The sequence below is a fragment of the Ornithorhynchus anatinus genome, chromosome 16 (genome assembly GCF_004115215.2).
Source record: "Ornithorhynchus anatinus isolate Pmale09 chromosome 16, mOrnAna1.pri.v4, whole genome shotgun sequence".
Classification (NCBI taxonomy): domain Eukaryota; kingdom Metazoa; phylum Chordata; class Mammalia; order Monotremata; family Ornithorhynchidae; genus Ornithorhynchus; species Ornithorhynchus anatinus.
The window spans coordinates 31392335-31415177 of NC_041743.1; the positions used below are offsets into that span (position 1 = coordinate 31392335).

At 43.7% G+C, this 22843-nt stretch overlaps 1 protein-coding gene across 16 annotated transcripts in view; it reads right to left on the reverse strand.

Annotated features, from left to right (window-relative positions):
* The window catches only part of ADD3 (adducin 3), a 118045-nt gene extending 103893 nt beyond the window's left edge, over positions 1-14152 (reverse strand). For 10 of the 16 annotated variants that reach the window (XM_007667674.4, XM_007667670.4, XM_029080470.2 and 7 more), the window contains exon 1: positions 13866-14152. The gene's annotated coding sequence lies outside the window, so the exon portion shown is untranslated. Of the gene's footprint in view, positions 1-8989; positions 9097-13865 lie in introns of those variants that run through there. The other 6 variants (XM_007667672.4, XM_007667661.4, XM_029080471.2 and 3 more) reach the window with 5 other exon arrangements.
* Positions 14153-22843: the final 8691 nt, after the last annotated feature.

The window sequence follows — 22843 nt, forward strand, 5'->3', positions numbered from 1 at the left end:
AAACCACAGAGTGAGGACCTTAAAACATTAAAAAATGTTCCATCATTGGAACAAGCATCTCTTTTCCTTTTTTCTTGTCATCTCCTTTCTTTGGTAATGTTGCTTAACCAAAAATTCATTTTCCTAAAGATGGATACCTTGAACTTTGTCAGAAGAAGATGTTATGTGAGAGAACATATGTGCATTTATATCCTCAATTTCATTATTTTACTTTTATAGCAGTTACTAAAACAATGTCAGAATATCATTAAGAGGAAACACAGGCCTATCTTTTCTTATCTCTTCCTGTGAAATAATGAGCAAGACCGTGGATCTTTGTATCCTAAATATCATGTTTTCAACAGTCAAAAAACAAAGCCTGGAATTACAATTACACTCAGGCCAGGACCTCACTATTATGGCTATATAAATTACAGTTCAGAGCAATGGACTGCTTTTCTGTTGAAGAGTGATATTAATATAACTGATGTCATTTCTTAAACAAGTACCAATCTACCAGTGGTATTTACTAAGTGCTTAACTATGTGCAGAGCACTGTACTAAGCATTTGGAAGAGTACAATACAACACAGAAGGGAGACATGTTCTCTGGCCACAAGGTGCTTACAGGTGTCTGTTATATTGTGCCAACGGTAAAGAGTTTCTGTTTGATGAAGAGGTGGATGGGCAACCCCTGGAGGTTCCTGAGGAGCGGCGAGATATGGGCTGAATGGTATTTTAGGAAAGTGACCTGGACAGCAGAGTGAAGTACAGACTGAGTGGAGAGAGCCAGGTCAGCAAGCTGGGTGTCACTGAGGTTTCATACGAATTTGCCCACCATCACCAGTAACCAATCTACTTACTGCTCACTGATATTTCCAATAGCCAAGCCTAAATATTGCTTAAAACATACCTCATTTTCTCTACATAAACATGATCTTATTTATAGAAACTACACAGCTAAATCTGGTGCAACATAAGCTACATGAACTCCCGCTTACTACTGTGTTGGTAATCTTAAATTTGTACTGAACACCAGTTAATGTTGCTGCTGAGAAAAATCCAGGTTTCTCTTCAGTGGTGAGAAGGATTCAAGAAGCCACATAATGAATCGATGACACAAACTGGCTTAACAGACACTAAGTCACTAGGAGTGCTATATGCCTGACATGATACTAAGATAGAGTTCCCTAAGACCCGAGGTTCAGATTATGGCTTTGCATTATGAACACACTCTGACAAATTTCTGTAACACTTTCACTGTGACCACTTAAATGAACATATGCATAATCCATACTATCCTTCACAATCTGAGATACTGTCCCTTCCTCACTGGGAACCTGAAGAACCTGAAAAATATAGACTGATTGATTAATTTGCGATAAGGCTTTAAAAATTTAAGAAGAGGATCAGAGAACTAGCTGGGTAGAGTAGTTGAGGTTCTCACTGCCCTCCATTGCTGACATGATGCTCACCAACCACCACGGTTTCTCCAGACAGTTTTCCAAGGATCATTACTAATCACGCACTCCTTGAATAGCAACGTGACTTCAGACCAAGTGACAGAACAGATATGATCTTTGAAGTACGAAGAGCTCTAGGAAAAGTACAGAAAGCTGTATCAAGACTGCTACAGTATTTGTGGACACTACAAAGTGTTTGCTACCATAAACAGACTTGGCTTTGGCAAATACTGAGCAGATTTGGTTGCTAAGAGGTTCATTAAGAAGGTGAAAGCCAATCTGCATGACAGGGTTTTTGTGAGAAAGTTGAAGGTGTTTTGCCTGATCCTTTGTACAACAGTGGTTCTGTCAAACTCATTTTTGCTATCACCATTAGTAGGGCATTGTCGGCATCATTTTGATAATTAAGCAAGTGGATATGTATTTGAGTTGAGCAAGTTACTATAAAAACAATTCAACAGGCTACAAGCACCAAAGTCCTAACGATAAGCACTCAGGAGTTACTATAAGAAGGCTTTTTTTAAAAATGGTATTTGTTAAGCGCTTACTAATTGCCAGGCACCCTACTAAGCACTAAAGTGTACTTTAGAAGCACACCCAAGCAGACGTACGGATGACTGTCAATCACTTTCCACAGTCAACAATGGTCTGACAAAAATTTCAAAGAAAACTGAATGCTTCAGGCTAGACCACGGAAATCCTACACAAAACCAAAGATCTTAATTGGATCTATGAATCTGAATGTCATCCAAGAATTCTCTTTCATGGGAAGTACAAGACAACTTTTGACCAAAAAATCAGAAATACCTAATCAACAAGACCAGCATATTCTTTTGAAAGCCGTCAAGAAAGGATATAGAAGATATATGGCATCAAGGTTCTGGGAGTCAGAAGGACCCAGGGTCTACTCCCGATTTTGCTGCTTGTCTGCTGTGTGACTTTGGACAAGTCACTTAACTTCTTTGAGACTCAGTTACCTCGTGTAAAATAGGGATTAAGTCCGTGAGCCCCATGGGGTACATGGACTTTGCCCAATCTGATTAGTTTGTATTTACCCCAGAATTTAGTACAGTGCCTGGAACATAGTAAGCGCTTAAGAAATGGCATATAAAAGGGTTTCAGATAAAACTGAAGGTCTAAGAGTTGTAGTACCATCGAATCTTCCCTATGTTTGCAAGGTCTGGATCCATCACAGAAACCAGACAACTCAGCTCGTTGTGGACAGGGACTGTCACCCTTTATTGCTGTACCATACTTTCCCAAGCACCTAGTACAGTGCTCTGCATGCAATAAGCGCTTAATAAATACGACAATGAATGAATTTCTTCAGCAATTCCATCAGGGTCACTAATGGGCCACACTCACCATCAAGTAACAAGACAGAATCACAGACAACAAAGTCAGTCTGTTGGCAGTGAAGCTACACTCTCCCAACACAACTTCACTGGGTGTGACATGTAGGGAGAATGGTTGATTCCTAAACAGCAGCTGTTAGGGTGAACTGAAATGGGGCAACTGAAAGCTAAGGCCATGGGAAAATATTTTAAGGAAACAAAGTGCAACCTCAGTCAATGAAACGTCAGAGCTGGGAAACAATTGCAGTAGGCAGATCCATTTGGTGCCCTGCAGTCAAGAAACGAATGGCTCATTTCAAGTAACAGCTTTTAGAAGACTGTGAAGCAAAGGAGCAAAACTGAAAAGGGTCAGGTGCTATAAAAAGCGAACTCAGCAGTAATCTTTGGATGCATGCGGTGTGGTCAGAGCATTCCCACCTTTTCAGTCACACTCACAGGTAGGTTTCCGTCAATGGCTTCTTCGTCAAATACAACTTTATACATTTGCGTATATAAGATATGAAAGATATGAGATATATTTATGTATCTAAGGTATTATAAATATGATATGTATTTATAAATTATATATGAAGTACTTAATTAATATGACTGATGGATCATAATAGTAGCTACATATAGACATGTATACGCACATACACATATATGTATTTCTATAAATAGGCACCTATAAATGTGTGTATGTGTGTGTATAAGCAGCGTGGCTCAGTGGAAAGAGCATGGGCTTTGGAGTCAGAGGTCACGGGTTCAAATCCCGGCTCGGCCATTTGTCAGCTGTGTGACTTTGGGCAAGTCACTTAACTTCTCGGTGCCTCACTTACCTCATCTGTAAAATGGGGATTGACTGTGAGCCCCACGTGGGGACAACCTGATTCCCTCGTGTCTACCCCAGCGCTTAGAACAGTGCTCGGCACATAGTAAGCGCTTAACAAATACCAACATTATTACATTATTATGTTTGGAGACACAAGAGACCTGGAGGCAAGTATAGAATATATTTAAACATTTCCAATTTGTCAGGAAACTCTTGCAACTCAGTGGGTTTGGAGAATCAATTGAAAGTCTTTGAGAGAGCCATGGAAGAACTGTTAAACCCCAGAAGACCCGCAGGTGATTATGAAGCTTTCCAAAAATCACTACTGTTCTATAGAATAGCAGTAAGCCTGAAGAAAACACAAAGACATAAGAAAAGTCATTACAGGGTCATACTAAGTCAGGTTTATCCAAGCCCAGTATTCTACTTTCATATAGTCATGCTGCTTGAGGAATCTTGGGTTGCCCTTTTTGATATCCAATCTAATGTTTAAGGACTTTCCTTGACATATTCCCAATTTTTCCCCTCAATTTCTGGAACTATCCCTCTAATGACCAATTTTGGATCCTTGTCCATGAGCTTATCCAAACCCCAATTAAATCTTCTATTTCTGCTGTACAATTTACCGAATAAATTCCATACGCTGTGGGGATAAGAATTTCTATTTGGACCTATCACCCGGAAGCTTCAGTAGGTGTCTGCTAGTCCTGGTACTGTGGAATTTAATGACAACTTTTGTGTGTGCCCAATCACACCCTTCTGGATTCTACAGACTTCAATCATATCCTCCTTTATCTTTCCAGATCGAAGGGGCCTAACTCAATCATCCTCTCCTCATAAAGAAGGTTCTCCATTCTCCTGATCACTTTGACTGCCCTTCTCTGATGCTTCTCCATCACTCTGATATTCTTCCTACAGTGTGGGGACTGCACACGCTATTCCGGGTGGTTTTAGGTAGCAGCAGTACTATGTCTTTTGTTTTCTATTCCATTAACACTGATGCCTAGCATTTCAATTGGCCTTGCTTAGCTATTGCTGCACATTTGGATCAATGATGTGAAATCAACATTACCCTGAAGCCTTTTTCCTGAGTCAGTGAGTCACCTTGTAGTCAGTTGTCCTATAATGCACTTTTTGCCCATCCATTCTGGACAAATGCTCTCAGGAAAGTAAGGAACTTTCTTCCAACAAGGCACATCAACCTGGATAAAATGCAATGTGAAATTGGAAGAAAATGATTTATGTACGCATGTGGGGTTGGCCAAGGTGTGCACGCTACAACTTGAATTTACCCTTGGAAAACAACCCCATCATTATGGGACAGGAAGTTGTCATTTGGATTGTCTTTCCTAAGTGCAAGATCATGTCCTTGCTCATAAGGCAATTTTGGCACCCTAACTGAGGTCCTTCTGCCGCTGATCCTCATCGTCTCAACGTTTCACCACGCAAAAGAGCTCGGGATCATCTGAAACTTGGAGATTTCCTTATTCAGTCCCTCTTCTAGAGCACTTCTGAAGATATTAGACAAAACTAGTCAGAGAACAAATTCTCGGGGGCTTCTCTATTTTATCTTTCTATCATTCTCTGCACATCAAAGCTCTGCAAAACTACACTGTCACAAAGACTAGTTCTATGCTCATAGATTGGCTATACTTTAGGACTTACTTGTTGATTATGGGCCTTGCCACTGAATCTAAATTATGGGTTATGGGTGACACTGATTAAACATTTCACTAATCTGGATGAACCAGGGGGTAGGTTTAGGTCCCACAGTCACAAAGGATTGACTCTGCCACAACTCTGGAAACTATTAATATACTCTGAAGTCTGATGTCATGCTGTTGCCATATTTGTTCTGTCAGTATCACGAAAGATGCTGACTTGAAAAATTCAATTTCATCAACACTGAGAATCCATACTGACACCCTGCTGTGGAATCCAAATCAAACAAAAAGAGGATTAAAATCTACAGGTCAAGATATAGTCTTCTTTCATTTTCTTTGGACCAAGATCAGTCGGAAATGGATAAAACATACACTCAAATTTTTAAAAAAAGCTCTGAAAAGAAAAATAGCCTCCCAAATCTAGAGAAGCAATGTTATCATTTTCCAGGGACCCATAGACATGCAGTGACACAGATGGTACATTTCAGAGGAAGGCTCAAAAGTCAAATATCTTTCAAACCAAACTAACCTCTCTCTCACACCTAATTACATTAATTCAGTTACTTTAAACAGAGGAAACTAAATTATACATCAATCCATGTCTTGGTTGTAAAACCAGCTGAGTGCTCCCAAACTCAAGTAACTGGCTGCTATAAAGTGATAATGGTTCACATCATTCTTTTAACGTCAAGATTTTGTTGTCGCTGATTTCAAAATTACGAAAGTGTAACTCTCAGAGTATCCCATTCAAAACTTCACTGCAGGGGTTTGAGGAGAAACCCAACAGGCTAGGTCTTGACCGCATGATTTAGGATTGATGGTCGACCTTACCTTAACTGAATGCACGGCAACACATCTCTACGTTTTACTGTGTTAACTAAAGAACTGATTGCAACATACTTTAATACAACTTTGCATATAGAAGAGATGGCTCCACGCCAATTGGTGCCCTTCCATTTTTAGGGTCGCATATATTGGAATCGATCACTTTCGATCTCTTCCTGAAACCCGATTGATTTCAGCTTCTCCCCAATAAGATGCTTTCTCGAGTCAATGTCAACTCTCCTGACTCAAGGTAAATGAATGTTTTATTTTGGATTTAAACCTGTCAATGTCACACATTTGCAATTCCTCTCCGCAGACCAACATATCCCACCTAAGGTCACCTTTACCATTTTAATTAGAAAACTCCAGTTCATTTCACTCGTCTACGGTTTGGCCCTGGATTATAACCACATATACTTTCAAAGAAGTTGTGCCCCAAACACACACAAATCAGAACCGCTGCCAAATCTTCCCCGTCACCCTGGGCAGGAAACATTCTGATGCGGGGTAGGGGGCGGGGGTTGGCTTTTAACAGAGCTTTTTAAAATGAAAAATGCCCTTTTCCCTGGGGTCCTCAAGGACTTGGCCCAGTTTACTGCTTTTCCTCCCTTCACATACACTTTTACCATATGTTTATGTCCTTCCTTTAAGGGCACCTCTGAGACAGAGACTGGAGGCCAGGTCTCCACTCACCCTTTCCTCCGGGGAGGGGAAATTGTCCCGCCTGCTGGAGATTTCCCGCCCCGTGAGAAATTGTGAATGTACACACACACACACCCATTCATAAAGTCACACATACCCATTCGTAAGCGCTTAATACAGTGCTCTGCACACAGTAAGCGCTCACTACGATTGAATGAATGTTCATAAAGTCACACATGCTGCCCTCCCCCCCACACTCCCATTCATAAGCGCTTAGTACAGTGCCTTGCTCACAGTAAGCGCTCAACACGATTGAATGAACGTTCATAAAGTCACATACGCTGCCTTTCCTCCCCCCACACCCGTTCGTCAGTGCTTAGTACAGTGCTTTGCGCATAGTGAGCGCTCAATATGACAGTGAACGTTTATAAAGTCACACCTTTCATTCGCATTTATTGAGCACTTACTGCTGCCCTTCCCCCTCAAACCAGGTCATAAGCGCTTAATACAGTGCTCGGCACACAGCGGGCGCTCAATAAATACGACTGAATGAACGTTTACGAAGTCAGCGTGGCTCAGTGGAAAGAGCCCGGGCTTGGGAGTCACATATCATGGGTGCGAATCCTGGTTCTGCCACTTGTCAGCTGGGTGACTATGGGCAAGTCACTTCACTGGGCCTCAGTGACCTCATCTGTAAAATGGGGATGGAGATTGGGAGCCCCAGGTGGGGACAACCTTGTATCTCCCCCCAGCGCTTAGAACAGTGCTTGGCACAGAGTACGCGTTTAACAAATACCAACATTATTAAGTCGCACTGGGCATACATTCCTTCCATCGTATTTATCGAGCGTCCCGCACCCCTTCAAAAGCGATCAGTGCACTGCCCAGAAAAATCTCAGAAACAGGACTGAATGAACGTCCACAAAGTCACACTCACACACGTTCATCAGGTGAACAGAGAAGCAGCGTGGCTCAGTGGAAAGAGCCCGGGCTGGGAGCCAGAGGTCATGGGTTCGAATCGCGGCTCCGCCCCCGATCAGCTGTGTGACTGTGGGCAAGTCACTTCACTTCCCTAGGCCTCACTGACCTCATCTGCAAAATGGAGGTGGAGACTGGGAGCCTCCCGTGGGACAACCTGATGACCCTGTACCCTACCCCAGCGCCTAGAACAGTGCTCTGCACATAGTAAGTGCTTAACAAACACCAACGTTATTATTATAAGGTCACACAGGCTGCTCTTACACACACACACACACAAGCAGCGGGGCTCAGTGGAAAGAGCCCGGGCTTGGGAGTCAGAGCTCATGGGTTCGAATCCCGGCTCCACCCCTTGTCAGCTGGGTGACCGCGGGCAGGTCACTTCACTGGGCCTCAGTGACCTCATCTGTAAAAATGGGGATGAAGACTGTGAGCCTCACATGGGACAACCTGACCCCGCATCTACCCCAGACCTTAGAACAGTGCTCTGCACAAAGTAAGCGCTTAACAAATACCAACATTATTATTATAAGCGTGGCTCAGTGGCAAGAGCCTGGGCTTGGGAGTCAGAGATCATGGGTTCGACTCCCGGCTCTGCCCCTTGTCAGCTGGGTGACTGGGGGCAAGTCACTTCACTTCTCTGGGCCTCAGTGACCTCATCTGCAAAAATGGGGATGCACAAGGAGCCTCACGTGGGACAATCTGAGGACCCCGTATCTCCCCCAGCGCTTAGAACAGCGCTCTGCACATAGCAAGCGCTTAACAAATACCACCATTATGATTATGGGTTCGACTCCCGGCTCTGCCCCTTGTCAGCTGGGTGACTGTGGGCAGGTCACTTCATTTCTCTGGGCCTCAGTGACCTCAGCTGCAAAAATGGGGATGCACAGGGAGCCTCACGTGGGACAAACCTGATGTCCCCCGTATCTCCCCCCGCGTTCAGAACAGCGCTCTGCACAAAATAAGCGCTTAACAAATACCAACATTATGATTATAAGGTCACACAGGCTGCTCTTCCACACACACACACACACACACACACACACACACACACCCACCCCCTGCTCCTCCTGCCACCGCTCAGGCGCGCCCCCCCGCGGCCGGAGGCGCAATCCCAGCCCCCTCCTCCCCCGCCGGGGGATTTTCCCCGCGGCCGCCAGGCAGCCCGCTCAGCTCAGCTCTCCTGTCCCCTCCCCCTCCCCGCGCAGACCCCCCCCCCCAAAAAAAAACCGTGCACCCCCCCCAATGCAGAGGAGGGAGGCTGGCTGCCCACCTCTCGTCGGTGCTCAGGGTTACCTCGCTTTGTGCTTCCCTCCTGCGGCCCCGCCAAGGGCGCTTGCAGAGGCTGCTGCAGCTCCCGCTGCTGCAGCTGCAGCTCCCCCCCCCCCAAGCTGCTGCTGCTGCTGCTGCAGCTCCTCCTGCTGCAGCTGCAGCTCCCCCCGTGTGGCAGGGGGCGGGGACCCCCGGCTGCCCCCGCACTCTGTGCCAGCGGCCTTTCGGGCTTTCGGCGGACGGTGCGGCGGCCCCGCCGTCCCCCCGGCTCCGGCTCGGGCTCTCCCGCGCTCCCCGCCCCCTGCTCCTCCTCCTCCTCCTCCTCCTCCTCCCGGCCGGAGAGGGGGAGGAGGGGGGGGAGGAGCCGCGGGGGAGGCGTCCAGCCCAGCCCCGGGACGGGAATCACCTGGCGCCCCCTCTTGTCCCGCTCATTCCTTCCCTGGGATTTCTTGAGCGCTGACGTTGCTATTTTGTTAAGCGCTTACTCCGTGCGGAGCACTGTTCTAAGCGCTGGGGGAGATCCCAGGGGAAGAATGTTGGTATTTGTTAACGTTTACACTGTGCGGAGCACTGTTCTAAGCGCTGGGGGAGATCCAGGGGAATCAGGTTGTCCCACGGGAGGCTCACAGTTAATCCCCATTTTACAGATGAGGTCACTGAGGCCCAGAGAAGTGAAGTAACTTGCCCACAGTCATCCAGCTGACAAGTGGCAGGGCCGGGAGTCGAACTCGTGACCTCTGACTCCGAAGCCCAGGCTCTTTTCCACTGAGCCATGCTGCAGGGGAATAATGTTGGTATTTGTTAAGCGCTTACTATGTGCAGAGCACTGTTCTAGTGCTGGAGGAGATCCAGGGTAATCAGGTTGTCCCATGTGAGGCTCACAGTTTATCTCCATTTTCCAGCTGAGGTCACTGAGGCCCAGAGAAGTGAAGTGATTTGCCCACAGTCACCCAGCTGCCAAGTGGCAGAGCGGGAGTCGAACCTGTGACCTCTGACTCCAAAGCCCGGGCTCTTTCCACTGAGCCACATTGCTTCTCTACGTGCTGAGCACTGTTCTAAGCGCTGGGGTAGATCCAGGGGAATCAGGTTGTCCCACGTGAAGCTCACAGTTTATCTCCATTTTCCAGTTGAGGTCACTGAGGCCCAGAGAAGTGAAGTGACTTGCCCACAGTCACACAGCTGGCAAGGGGCAGAGACGGGATTCTGGAGTGGGGATTCTCTAATAATAATAATAATGTTGGTATTTGTTAAGCGCTCACTATGTGCAGAGCGCTGGGGACTACATGCACAGCACTGGACTGCGCGCTTGGAATGGACGGGACGCCCAATGACGGGCTCACAGTCTAATTGGGGGAGAAAGACCGCAAAGCAAAATGAGAAATATTGCTGTGAACTTCAATCATTCATTCAACTGTATTTATTGAGCGCTTACTGCGTGCAGAGCATTGGACTAAGCGCTTGGAATGGACGATTTGGGCAACAGAGAGAGACCACCCCCACCCAATGACGGGTTCACAGTCTAACCGGGGGGAGACAGCAAAACAAAACAAGAAATATTGCTGTGAATTTAATTCAACCGTATTTATTGAGTGCTTACTATGTACAGAGCACTGGACTAAGCGCTTGGAATGGACAATGTGGGCAACAGCGAGAGGCCACCCCCGCCCAATGACGGGCTGACAGTCTAACCGGGGGAAACAGACCGCAAAACAAAACAAGAGATATTGCTGTGAACTTCAATCGTATTTATTGAGCGCTTACTATGTGCAGAGCACTGGACTAAGCGCTTGGAATGGGCGATTCGGGCAACAGAGACCATCCCCGCCCAATGACGGGCTCACAGTCTAAACTGGGGAGACAGACGGCAGAGCAATACAGAACAAAACAAAAACAAGACATCATCAAGATAAGTAGAATCGAGGGAATGTACGCCTCATTAACAAAATAAATAGGGTAATAAATAATCTATATAAATGAGTCCCATCCGTCAGACGCATCCATCACATCCATCCATGAGTAATCGGGTCGTCCCACGTGGGGCTCACAGTCTTCATCCCCATTTCACAGATGAGGGAACTGAGGCACAGAGAAGTGAAGTGACTTGCCCAAGGTCGCACAGCTGACCAGTGGCGAAACCGGGATTAGAACCCACGACCTCTGACTCCCAAGCACGTGCTCTTTCCATAGAGCAGAGGGAGGGAGTCTGGGAAGGCCTCCCGGAAGAGGGGGGCTCTCAGGAGGGCTCTGAAGGGGGGATGTGTGCTTGTTTGACGGATGTGAGGAGGGAGGGCATTCCAGGCCGCCGTTGGGATGCACGAGCAGCACGCTCCCTTTCCTCCACCCACAGCACTTGTGTGTGTGTATATATATATGTACATATCTATAATTCTATTTATTTATACTAATGATGTGTACATATCTAAAATTCTGTTTATTTATATTGATGCTATTGATGCCTGTTTACTTGTCCCATCCCCCCACCCCATCCCCCCGCCTTCTGGATTGTGAGCCTGTGGTGGGCAGGGATTGTCTCTATTTGTTACTGAATTGTACTTCCCAAGCAGTGCTCTGCACACAGTAAGAGCTCAATAAATACGACTGACTGAATGAATGAATCCATCACATCCTGCGGCAGCAGCCTTAGCTGGCCGAGGGGGTGGGACAACCATCAGAGAAGAAGGACCAGAGGGACCCTTTTTCTGCAGAGGGGTCAGCAGGACCCCCACGGCACCCCTTTTCCCTTCTCCCTCAACCCAAATGGACCCCCATCCTGGGGGCCATCCTCTTCACGTTATTATTATGTGCCATCGAGTCGTTTCCGATTCAATCGTATTTATTGAGCGCTTGCTGTGTGCACGGCACCGTACTAAGCGCTACTTCCTCCAGAACGTCCTGTCCTTTGCCATAATCCGCAACCTTTCTAATGGTTCTTCCGTTATCGTCGTTACGGTCTCTAATCCACCTAGCTGCCGCTCTGCCTCTTTCACGTTTTCCCTGGACTCTTCCTAGCATTCGTGTCTTCTCCAGAGAATTAGTTTTCCTGATTATGTGTCCAAAGTAGGCTAATCTAAGTGGAGTCATTTGGCCTTCCAAAGACCACTTGGGTTTAATTTGCTCTAAAATCCATTTGTTTGTTTTTCGTCCAGTCCATGGTATTCGCCAAAGCTTTCTCCATCACCACATTTCAAAAGAATCGATGTTCTTTCTATCCTGGTTTTTCACTGTCCAGCTTGTCCATACACTGTCACTGGAAACACCATAGAGTTTTACACGTTACAATCTCTTCCCATTACAATCGGCTTAAGCTCCGCAGCTCCTAAACCACGCTCTGCTCTCTATCAATCCATCGACGGCTTTTACTGAACGCTTACGCCGTGCGGAGCACTGTACTAAGTGCTTGGGAGAGTACGACAGAGTCATCAGATCCTGCCTATAGTGAGCTTACAGTCTAGACGGGGAGACGGACATTCACCTAAAGGAATCGACCGGTGCCTATTGAGCTCTCAAGCTTCATTTCACCTTATAGAAATGTCCAGTGACCACCTTTGGGTCACAGGATTTAAAGGCCAAGCCTCTGGGCCCACGGCACTCTGGCGTCGGGAAAAAAAAGGGGGGGCCCGGGAGGGCCGCCCTTAAAAACTACAGGACACTGAAAGCAAGTCCCAGAGAGCTGGAGCCAGCCTTCTTCTTCTCACACCTACTCACTAGGAGGCGAGACATCAATCCTGACATTCTTATCATGGGGATGCCTCTCCACCGATGCTGTTCCGGGCAAACGTCCAAAGGAAAAAAAGGTGGAGGCTGGAGCTTTCCAGTGACCACGGACAAGGCAGATGAGGCAGTGGCACCACTCTTCCAACCACACACGGACCCTTAAAAACTTTATAACAGCAGCACCCTGCACGAGATTTTCAGAACTAGTGATTTTAGGTCACCCTCTGTCACTTACTCCTTCGGTTCAGATTTTCCCCTTAAATCCTATACCCCTAGTAGCTCTCCTACATATGTCCACATCCTGTCTGCATTCATTCCCTCCCCCATTTCCCCCCCACAGCAATATCTCGTCCAGAGGCACACTCTTCCCTTACTCCACTCTTCTCATTCACAAGCCTTTGGGTCATCTCCCCCAAGCACCTCCACAACACGACTAACTCGATCACCCCACCCATATTTCCCTTAGTTTCCAGTCCCACGCAAACAAGTCACTTCCTTTCCTCCACCTCGCACATTCTCTTCACTTCATTCCATCCCTTCTCATAACATACTCCTCCCACCGCCTTAGTCCTTTCTTCACAAAAATGTCCTAATTAAAATGTAGTCCTTCCCTCACTCCTCCCCTATTTGAAGAAATGTTGAAAATGAAGCGTGTCATTCTACAAATAGAGATTCATCTATCCTTTCGGCTTATTTTCTCTCCCTACTGGGTTGTGATTATGGGAGTTTAACTCTTTCTGCTGTCATCTCCTGCTGCTTCAGTGTTATATGTAAATGCACCTTAAAAAACATACCGCTTCTTCTGGGTGCTTTAAAATTGAAAAAAATTGGAGCTGCGTATAATGGGCGTTTTTTATTGGGTATGTTTTATTTTTTACGGTATATCGAAGGGTGGAAACAATGGAAAGGAGCTGGATATTTTGAAGCATTTAAAAAAATCACAATTAAAATATTTGCATTCATCTTCATTTATGATTAATAAAGTGCTCTAAGTACAAGAATAGCTTAATCTCCAGCATGCCGAGAGCACTACCAGCTATATCTAAAATCCCCAAAAGGAAGAGCAATTAGCAGTCCATTTTAAACGTGTCTGCTATCACACTCTTTTTCATTATCATCCCCTTCACACAATTATTAAGAAAATGGATAAAAAATTGGCTTACCGAATGACGGTCCAAGGCTTCCTATATGTCCAAAGGAGTGTATGTGTCTTTCCTTCCTTAGGTGTGGATTCTGCAGTGCTGCACAGACCCACACTGCAGCTCCAGCCCTAGTTACACAGCAGCAACAGCAGCAGGAGCCCTTCCAATGCTGAGTACGAAACTATGTTCCTGACTCCAGGCTCTACAATTACCATCAGGCACTTAACAGGAGAAAAAGAAAATTCTGTCCTTAAGCTACAATTTTTTTTCCTCCGATGTTACTTCAAAATAAGCACGGAGGGGAGGAAGAGTTGGGGCGGGGAGGGGACCTTTTGACTGAGGAAAATCTGCACAGCTGCTAGAGGTCAGGTTGAAAATTAAAAGGATGTTTGAAAAAACGATGTAGTATGACTCGACTGAAATACTGGAAGAACTAGTTTTAAAGAGCCCCTGCTAGATTCAAATTTGGGGGGGGGGGGGGGGGGCGGCGGGGAACCGTAGTAAAGACCCATGCCATTAAACAACCATATAGTTTTGTGATGAGCACTTAGTTTCTTCTCATTACTGGTGTAACTATATAAAAAGGGGCTATTTTTGGATTAAATACAATGAAGACAGCAGTTAAAACTCTTTCGAGTGCAGATTGTACATTTAAGCGCCTATAGCACCTGGAGCACATCCGAAATGAACTGTGATTCTAGGAAACATCAATGATATTATTTTATATTATAGGCAAAACCATGGGCTTTCATATACATTTATTACCAAAGTATTTCTGGAATTAAATCGCTGAAATAAGTTCACAGAGAAAAGCTGCAGTTCTCAAACAAATAGTAAAACAGGTCCAAAGTATAACTCATCTTCCCACCAAACCTTGTTCTCCCCATGTCTTTCCCATCACTGGTAGACACCACCACCATTCTCTCTGTCTCCCAAGCCGGTACCCCTTGGTATTATCCTCAACTCTTCTCTCAATCAACCCACACATTCAATCTATCATAAAATCCAGCCGGTTCTACCTTCCCAAGGTCTCTAGAATCCGGCCTTTCCTCTCCACTCAAACTGATACCTGTTGATCCGAGCACTAATCATTTCCTGCTTCAACTACTGCATCGGCCTCCTCTCCCTCTCCAGTCAGGACTCTCACTCTGCTGGCCTGGGATCATTCCCCTGAAAAACCATTCAGTCCATAACTTCCCCGCTCCTACAGAAATTCTAATGGGTTGCCCATTCCACCTCAAATTAAACAGAAACTCCTTACCAACGGTTTTAAGGCAGTATATCAGCTCTTTCCCATCTATCTAACCGCTAATTTCCTACTACAACCCAATGCACACATTCCACTCCTCCAAACCCAACTTCTCTCTTTATCTTGAATCTCGCCTATCCTCCACTGACGCCCCTTGCCCACTTTCTCCCTTGCTATACAAGAATTAACACTTGATGCTACTAGTCGTTTAGGTTGGGTTGAATTTTCATACCTTGTTGATACACCACAATCAGGCTTTCTAAAGGACGTGCTAGGTTGGTTTAAAAAAAAATATTTTCTATTTGTTTTCTCCTTGCACTTCACTGGAGAGTGGGATCTGGCTGGGTAGCAGAACTTATTGACAACACTAAAACTTTAATTGTGGGTATGCCTCCCAGGGGCCAAATTCAGTTGTCTTCAAGCATACTGTTTTTTCATAGGACCTTGTCAAACTTGCAAAGCAGTTCCTAGTCATTTTATGCCTCTTGTGTGCTTGCTTCCAGAATACAGTAACCAGAATATAACAACCCTTTTAAAGGTCACCCTCCCTAAGAACCAGCTCCTCTAAGACACATAACCTGTTTATGCCTCACCTTCCTAATCATGTCATTCCATCAACAATCTTATTCATGTATTTATCTCTTTAATATTTATTAGTTTGCAACTGCACCGAGCAGTTCTTTAAATGCTGATGATAAGGACAGTGATGCTCATAGCCATTGAGAAACAATATGCTTCCAGTCATCTGGGAAGATCTCACCACAGCTTCCAGGTGCAGCTCTAGAGTGTAAGCTCCTGGTGGGCAGGGAATACAAGTGCTCTGTATCCAGGAAGCGCTCAATAAATACCATCGATTGACTTATGTTTTTGACTCAGGGATTTGCAACCCTTTTGTGCAGAAGAGTCAAATAAAATAGAACTTTTAAGCCGTTAGTACTCAATGGGCCAATCATATAGTTTATTCCCCATATTAACGTATTTACCTCACTGTGAATCTCATAGTCTTTTAATGACTCAAGCCTCCCTCTCACCACCCCTGACTCAAGCTCTCCATTTGGTTACCAAAAGATCAAGCTACAATCTTCCAAACCATAGCTTGCAGAACCCTGTATTTTTTAATCATCACTAAGCGTGTTCCCATTGTAGGAATGCATTTGAGTAGGTTTATTTGGGATTGGATGAATTTTTTGTAATGTCTTTAAATCCTCATTCACACTAGTATAAATTCACTACATACACAGTCATGTGCTAAAATTCACTAATGCATTCATTTGGTTGCAGGAGCAGGAGGGAAGGGAAATTGAGTGTTGGAGATAAATAAGTATTAACAAGCACAATACTCTGGAGGGAAACAACACAGTTTAAGAAAGGTTTTGATGTGACAAGGCGCACACTTATCCTACATTTTAAGGAAAGAAAAAGCACTAAAAATCTAATGGGATATCACATCAATGAATAACTGAAGAAGCAAAGCCTCAGTTGGAGTAGAGAATGAAAATTCAGAGTTTAAATCTTAGTTTGTCACTGATTTACTGTGGCCTTTGATAATTCAGTTAGACCCGCAGTTTCCCCATCCATTAAATGAAGCTAATACTGTAATATTGATCTACTTCAGAAGGATAGTATATGAATTGAAATTATAAATGCAGGTTTGCATTATTGATATTGTGATCATTAACTGCATATGTACCAAAAAATTGTATGAAACATTGAAAAAACCCAAATTAGTGGATTAATCACATTTACAAGGTGTAAAATGCATTGGTGTGAGTCATTTTTTGAATGGTAGGTATTTGAATTCCATGTTTGGTCAAAGTGGGGCAAAGCAGAAGACAATCATCACCTCACTTTTGGTCATCCAACCCTGCACACTCACTAGCTGGTTTACCATCAGTTTAAGTGGCAGGGTCTGGTAGTTTCTTGTTAATAGGTTGCAGACAGTCACAATGTTTCTACTGTCTCAATCTACAGACTCAAGTATACCTGCAAGAGTCAAGGTTCTTTTGGGAACCATTCAAGGACAAGCATTAAGGAGACTTTACCTAAACCTTTAAAGAGACTTTTTGGAAGTCAAGATTTTGGAATTAAATGCATATTTCTTCATATCCCCCCAACCCACAAATATATACACTCCTAACTTACCCAATCATATTCCTGATGGGCACTCTGACAATAGCCATAATCTCCAGTTTCTAGGTAGCATTTGCTTTAAAGTTGGTGCTCTCAGGTCCACTAAATTGGTTTACTTGTGTTAACTAATAGAAGAGATTTTCATCTTGATGAAAACTGTTTCAGAATAGGGAAGAGATAGTACTTTACCAATTGTCTTTCTGATTATCTCCTGTGACCAGGAGTTGGTGTCCCTGACTAGTATTTGTTGAATGACCGTATCTGCATATGAATGTTCTGCTGAGATTCCCTTCCATGCTTGCATGCTGTGTCGCTTGGCCCGTTTGTAATCTGAGTTGAACATTGCTTAGACTACAGAAGGTAAGGAGAGGAAAGAGGTGTTCCTGTTTGTTGCCAGCCGGAAGTGCTCTTGAGTTGTTTCTAGTAATAATAATGGTATTTGTTAAGCGCTTACTATGTGCCAAGCACTGTTCTAAGCACTGGGAGAGATACAAGGTTATCAGGTTGTCCCAGGCAGGACTCACAGTCTTAATCCCCATTTTACAGATAGGTAGCTGAGGCTTAGAAAAATTAAGTGACTTGTCCAAGGTTACCCAGCTGACAAGTGGCAGAGCCAGGATTTAGAACCCATGATCTCTGGATCCCAAGATTGTGCTCTTTCCACTTTTACTAAGTGCTTGGAAGAGTATAATATACAATGAACAGACATATTCCCTGTCGGACAATGAGCTCACAGTCTACACGGCTTAAAAAGGTCCCCTGGCCTTAAAAGGTCCCCAACCAATTGATCAGTGGTATTTATTAAGCACTCACTGTGGACAAATTAATTTCTGCTTTTGAGCAACATAGTCCAATTTATATAATTTGAAAATTGTCAACCAACATGCAAAAGTACCTATAAAGGTCTTTCCTTTCTTCTGACAAGCCACTTATGACAGGGAGGAGTAGGAGAATCAGGTGTTTTAAGCTCCTATTGTAGAACTTCACAAAACAAGAATTGTAGAAATCAAAATATTTATGTTTCCAACGAGGTGCTGGCTGTAAAGAAAGATAAGGAGAGACTGATGTTGATCACTGTTGTGGACATTGTTGACATTTTTAGTACTGGGCCTACCCTAAATAAACAGCCTAACTGAAATACCTTTTGTTTTGTGGTTAGAAACCTCCTCATCTCCCACTCCCTCTGCCACACCCTGACTTGCTCCATTCATTCATCCACCCTCCCATCCCCACAGCATTTCTGTATATATCTGTAATTTATTTATTGATTTATATTACTGTCTGCCTCCCCCCCCAGGCTGTTTGTTGTTGCACTGTACCTTCCCAAGCACTTAGTACACTTAGTACAGTGCTTTGCACACAGTAAGTGTTCAATAAATGTGATTGAATGTATGAAGGAATGAGTAGAAAAATATTTTGACCACTTTAAAAGTCTCATTTGGAGATTTTAAGAATGCTGAATATAAGTAAGTGGGGTTTATATATGCAAAGTGCCAATTTCAGTAATTAATCTGAACATATATTCTGTACCTACCATTGATTGACTTGATGCGGCAATGATGTAGTAGGAATAATGAATCCTATGCTTTCCTGGGCTAAGCCAGTGGAAGGATATGGAGGTAAAAAAGAAAAAAAGGAAACAAACATAAGGAAAGAAATGGCAATCCCTGATTGGCTGACTGGTCCCAGGTCTTTCTTTTGATTAAAGAATTGATATCTAGACCAAAAGACCAGGTATTCACTAGCAAAAACCAAGGTAAATATCCCCAAATCTCAGGTGCAGAAGCTGTCCACTTGAAATATTAGGAAACAGTGGCCAAAAGAATTGTATTCTATATGAGCTAATGTAAAGCAACGGTACTTAAGTATTCTTCATCTGCTTAATTTTGCTATTTCCAGAAGTTTCAATCCTCCGAGCAAACTAAGAATTAGGGGAGGGAAAAATGCAGGTGTTGAATCCAGCGTCTGATTGAGACCTTCAAGAATGCAACCCTCACGATAAAGACCTGACTGTATACCATTAGAACAAACCTCCCAGAAAAGCCCACTCCCACCTCACATCAATCAAATGCCTGGGAACCAGAAAGATTTGACCCTTTCAAGTTACTATTGTGCCTTTTGCTCTAGATGACAAACAGGCGCCAGTACTCTTCTCACCATTTTTTCCAGCAGTTTTTTCGGGGAAAGTGGTTTGTATTTTGGTTTGTATGTATCTCTCTCAAGAAAATAAGAATAACAATTCATTGCATTTCACAAATCTTAAAAATTAAAATCCCTGGAAGACAATTGTACACTTTTTCTAATGACCCTTAACAGCATTAAAAAAAAGTGTACAATTGTCTTCCAGGGATTTTTTTGCAATTGCCTGCCTCTTACTAACCTTCTGTAGTCTTTCCCTACTAGGTAAAGCCTTGTATCTAATCTGTGGAGTTAAAACGGTCATTAATTAGAAACTTGGCCAGTCTGGGTATATTTTCATCCCTATTATATGCCAAGTCAGCCTGGAAAGTGCTCCGGAAACTGGGCAGGGGGGAATGACACGGAACTCCATGTTTAATGAGTTCTTTGTTCCCCATGGAGACTTAATCAGGCCACTACTCAGGAATTAATCAAAATATTTTATTAGCCCTTTCTAACCTATCTGGTTTATTTTAAAGACATTACCTTTGTAAAATGCCAGAAAGTTCTTTATGCAACTCCCTGTTTTTAAGAATCAGATCTACTAACTTTGGAGAACACTTATCAAACACTACCACTGAGTTCCTTCAGTTCGTTTTTTTTTAAAAAAAACAAGGACATTTTGTCCTCATTCATTCTTTGAGACTTTTTCGAAGTCATCAGATTCAGTTTTAAAAAATGGCACTGCAAACATCTTATTTCCAGATGAAAAAAGCACTCCAAATTAAGTCTGCATAAGTGTAACTAAAAACTCTCGGGTTTGTTCCTTTGAAAACATGCTAAGTAGCAGTTGGATGCTTCTGAGTAATGTCAGTCAATCAATGGTATTTACTGAGCACTTACAGTGTGCAGAGCACTGAACTACCGACTTGGGGAATACAATACAACAGAGTTGATAGACACGTTCCCTGCACACAAGGAGCTTCAGTCTAATTGGACCTTATGGACTTTGAATATACAGCTTCTAAAATAGAATTAGCATCTGTGAAATGGTATATGCTCTACTTATCTTCAAAACTCCATTAAAATCCAACATACCCTCCTGGACTAACTTCTCATCTCTCCACAATATTCTCTTTCCCTTCTGCCTTGCCTACTCATTTGAAACTGTACCTAAGCATCTTGTGATGCTCACCCCTCACCCTGGCCCTAGTCGAATCAATCAGTCAATCAGCTATAATTATTGAGCACTTAACTGTGTGCATAGCACTGTACTAAGCACTTGGGAGAGTGCAATATAGCAAAATAACAGGCACATTTCCTGCCCACAACAAGCTTACAGTCTAGAGGGGGAGAGAGATGTTAACATAATAAATAAATTACAGATATGCACACAAGTGCTGTGGGGCTGGGAGGAGGAATGAATAAAGGGAGCAAGTCAGGGCAGTGCAGCAGGAGTGGGAGGAAAAGGAAAAGAGGGTTTAGCTGGGGAAGGGCTCTTGGAGGAGATGTGTCTTTGATAAGGCTTTTTTAAGTGGGGAAGAGTAATTTATCAGATATAAAGAGAGAGGGCATTCCAGGCCAGAGGCAGGACTGAGCGAGAGATCAGTGGCAAGATAGATGAGATCGGCAGTGTACCTTCACTGAGATGGTGGGAAATAGAGGAGCAAAGTGTGTGGGCTGGGTAGTAGAGAAGCAGCGTGGCTCAGTGGAAAGAAGCACGGGCTTTGGAGTCAGAGGTCATGGGTTCGAATCCCGGCTTGGTCACTTGTCAGCCTGTGACTTTGGCGAGTCACTTAACTTCTCGGTCCCTCAGCTACCTCATCTGTAAAATGGGGATTAAGACTGTGAGCCCCACATGGGGACAAACCTGATTCCCCTGTGTCTACCCCAGCACTTAGAACAGTGCTCGGCACATAGTAAGTGCTTAACAATACCAACATTATTATTAGTAGTAGTAGCAGTAGTAGGAGAGTGGTGAGGTAGGATGAACTGAAAGGTGGATGTGGTTGGGCTGATATCTAGATTTCCTCTGGAAGCTCTCTGTGACTGGTACACAGGAGTGAAGGAAGCAGATTGTGGAGGTGATCCAGGGCTGTGGCTTAGTGGTATGAGATCAGTGTAGGGATAGGGGAGCGAGTGTGTTGAGTTCAGTAGAGAGGGTGGTGTCGAGGGTGTGTATCTGGTCATCAAGAAAGGTACTTTGGGTACGGAGGCTAAATGGGACCCAGTGACTTGAGAAAATTGGATGGGGTCAAAAGATGGGAGGTCTCTGTGGGGGAAAAGAACAGATTTGTCGGGGAGGAGGTTTATGGGAGAGAAGGCAAGTGAGGAGGTCAAGGTTCAGATAGAGGGATTTCAGAGTTGGTGAGGGTAGACACTGTACAGTGACTGAGATGATGAGATCAAAATTGTGTCCAAATGGGTGAGTGGGAGAGCTGGGGTATGTCTCTATGACAAAGCTACTGAAAAACTTTAAAGGGGGTAGCCTTTATTAAAACAAGTAAAAAAAAAATATTATGAATGACATTTAAAGATCAAACTCAAAGTAATATTTTTTGCAGTACCATACTCTGAAATGTCCACTATTAAAGCAGAGCATTTTCATTCCAAGGTATCATTTATAGAAGAACCACATGAATTCCCTTATCAATAATGCTCTCTCTTTATAACCAATTTTTAAGCATTGCAAAGAAATCCCTCAGTGCTTAAACTCTTAAACATTTCAATTACTGATTTTTCAGAATCATGAAGTTTTCCTCTTCTCAGTATCTTCCCAAAACTGATATTCTAACTCAAGGTAAATTATACTTGGAATCAAATCTAAGGTTTTCCCAGAGCAGAGCAGATGTAACCACTAAGTGCATAATCATCGGGCACAGCTTCTAAACATGAGAACTCATAATATTAAATTTAGTCTCATTTCCTTTTGGAATCCCCAGGGGGGAAGAACATCCTGTTCCTCAAATATCTTGAGCAAATACTAGTTTTTATTGGCCTCCAAAATACTCCAATCAGTTGAATCATTAAAAAAATCCACCACATCAACTCATCTTCAAGCTTCTTAGTTTAGCCTTTTGCATAGATACATTTCTATTTGTGTTGTAGGATCCAAGTCCTCTATGCAGTCTTCTGCACACAGAAGCTCTCAATACTTACCATTCATGATGGTGATGATCTGTTATATGTACAAGCATTTCAAATAACACATTTTCTCACAGTCACTGGTAATCATTATAGGATTTAAGTATAAACCAGATAGGATACTGAACAAAGCCAGACAGTCGATTACTAGCGGACCACACCCAAAGAGAGATTACGAGTGAGTTATATTTTAACAGTGAATAAAAATGAAATGTAGTTCTTGAGAAAATGCAAACAGAAATCCGGCAACATGAACATCATTGTAATAATGGAATTTTTGTTTAGACCAAAAAAAAGCATTACAGTCTTAGAACACCATTTTTTTAAAAAAGAATGTGATAAAATAAACAGTCATTCA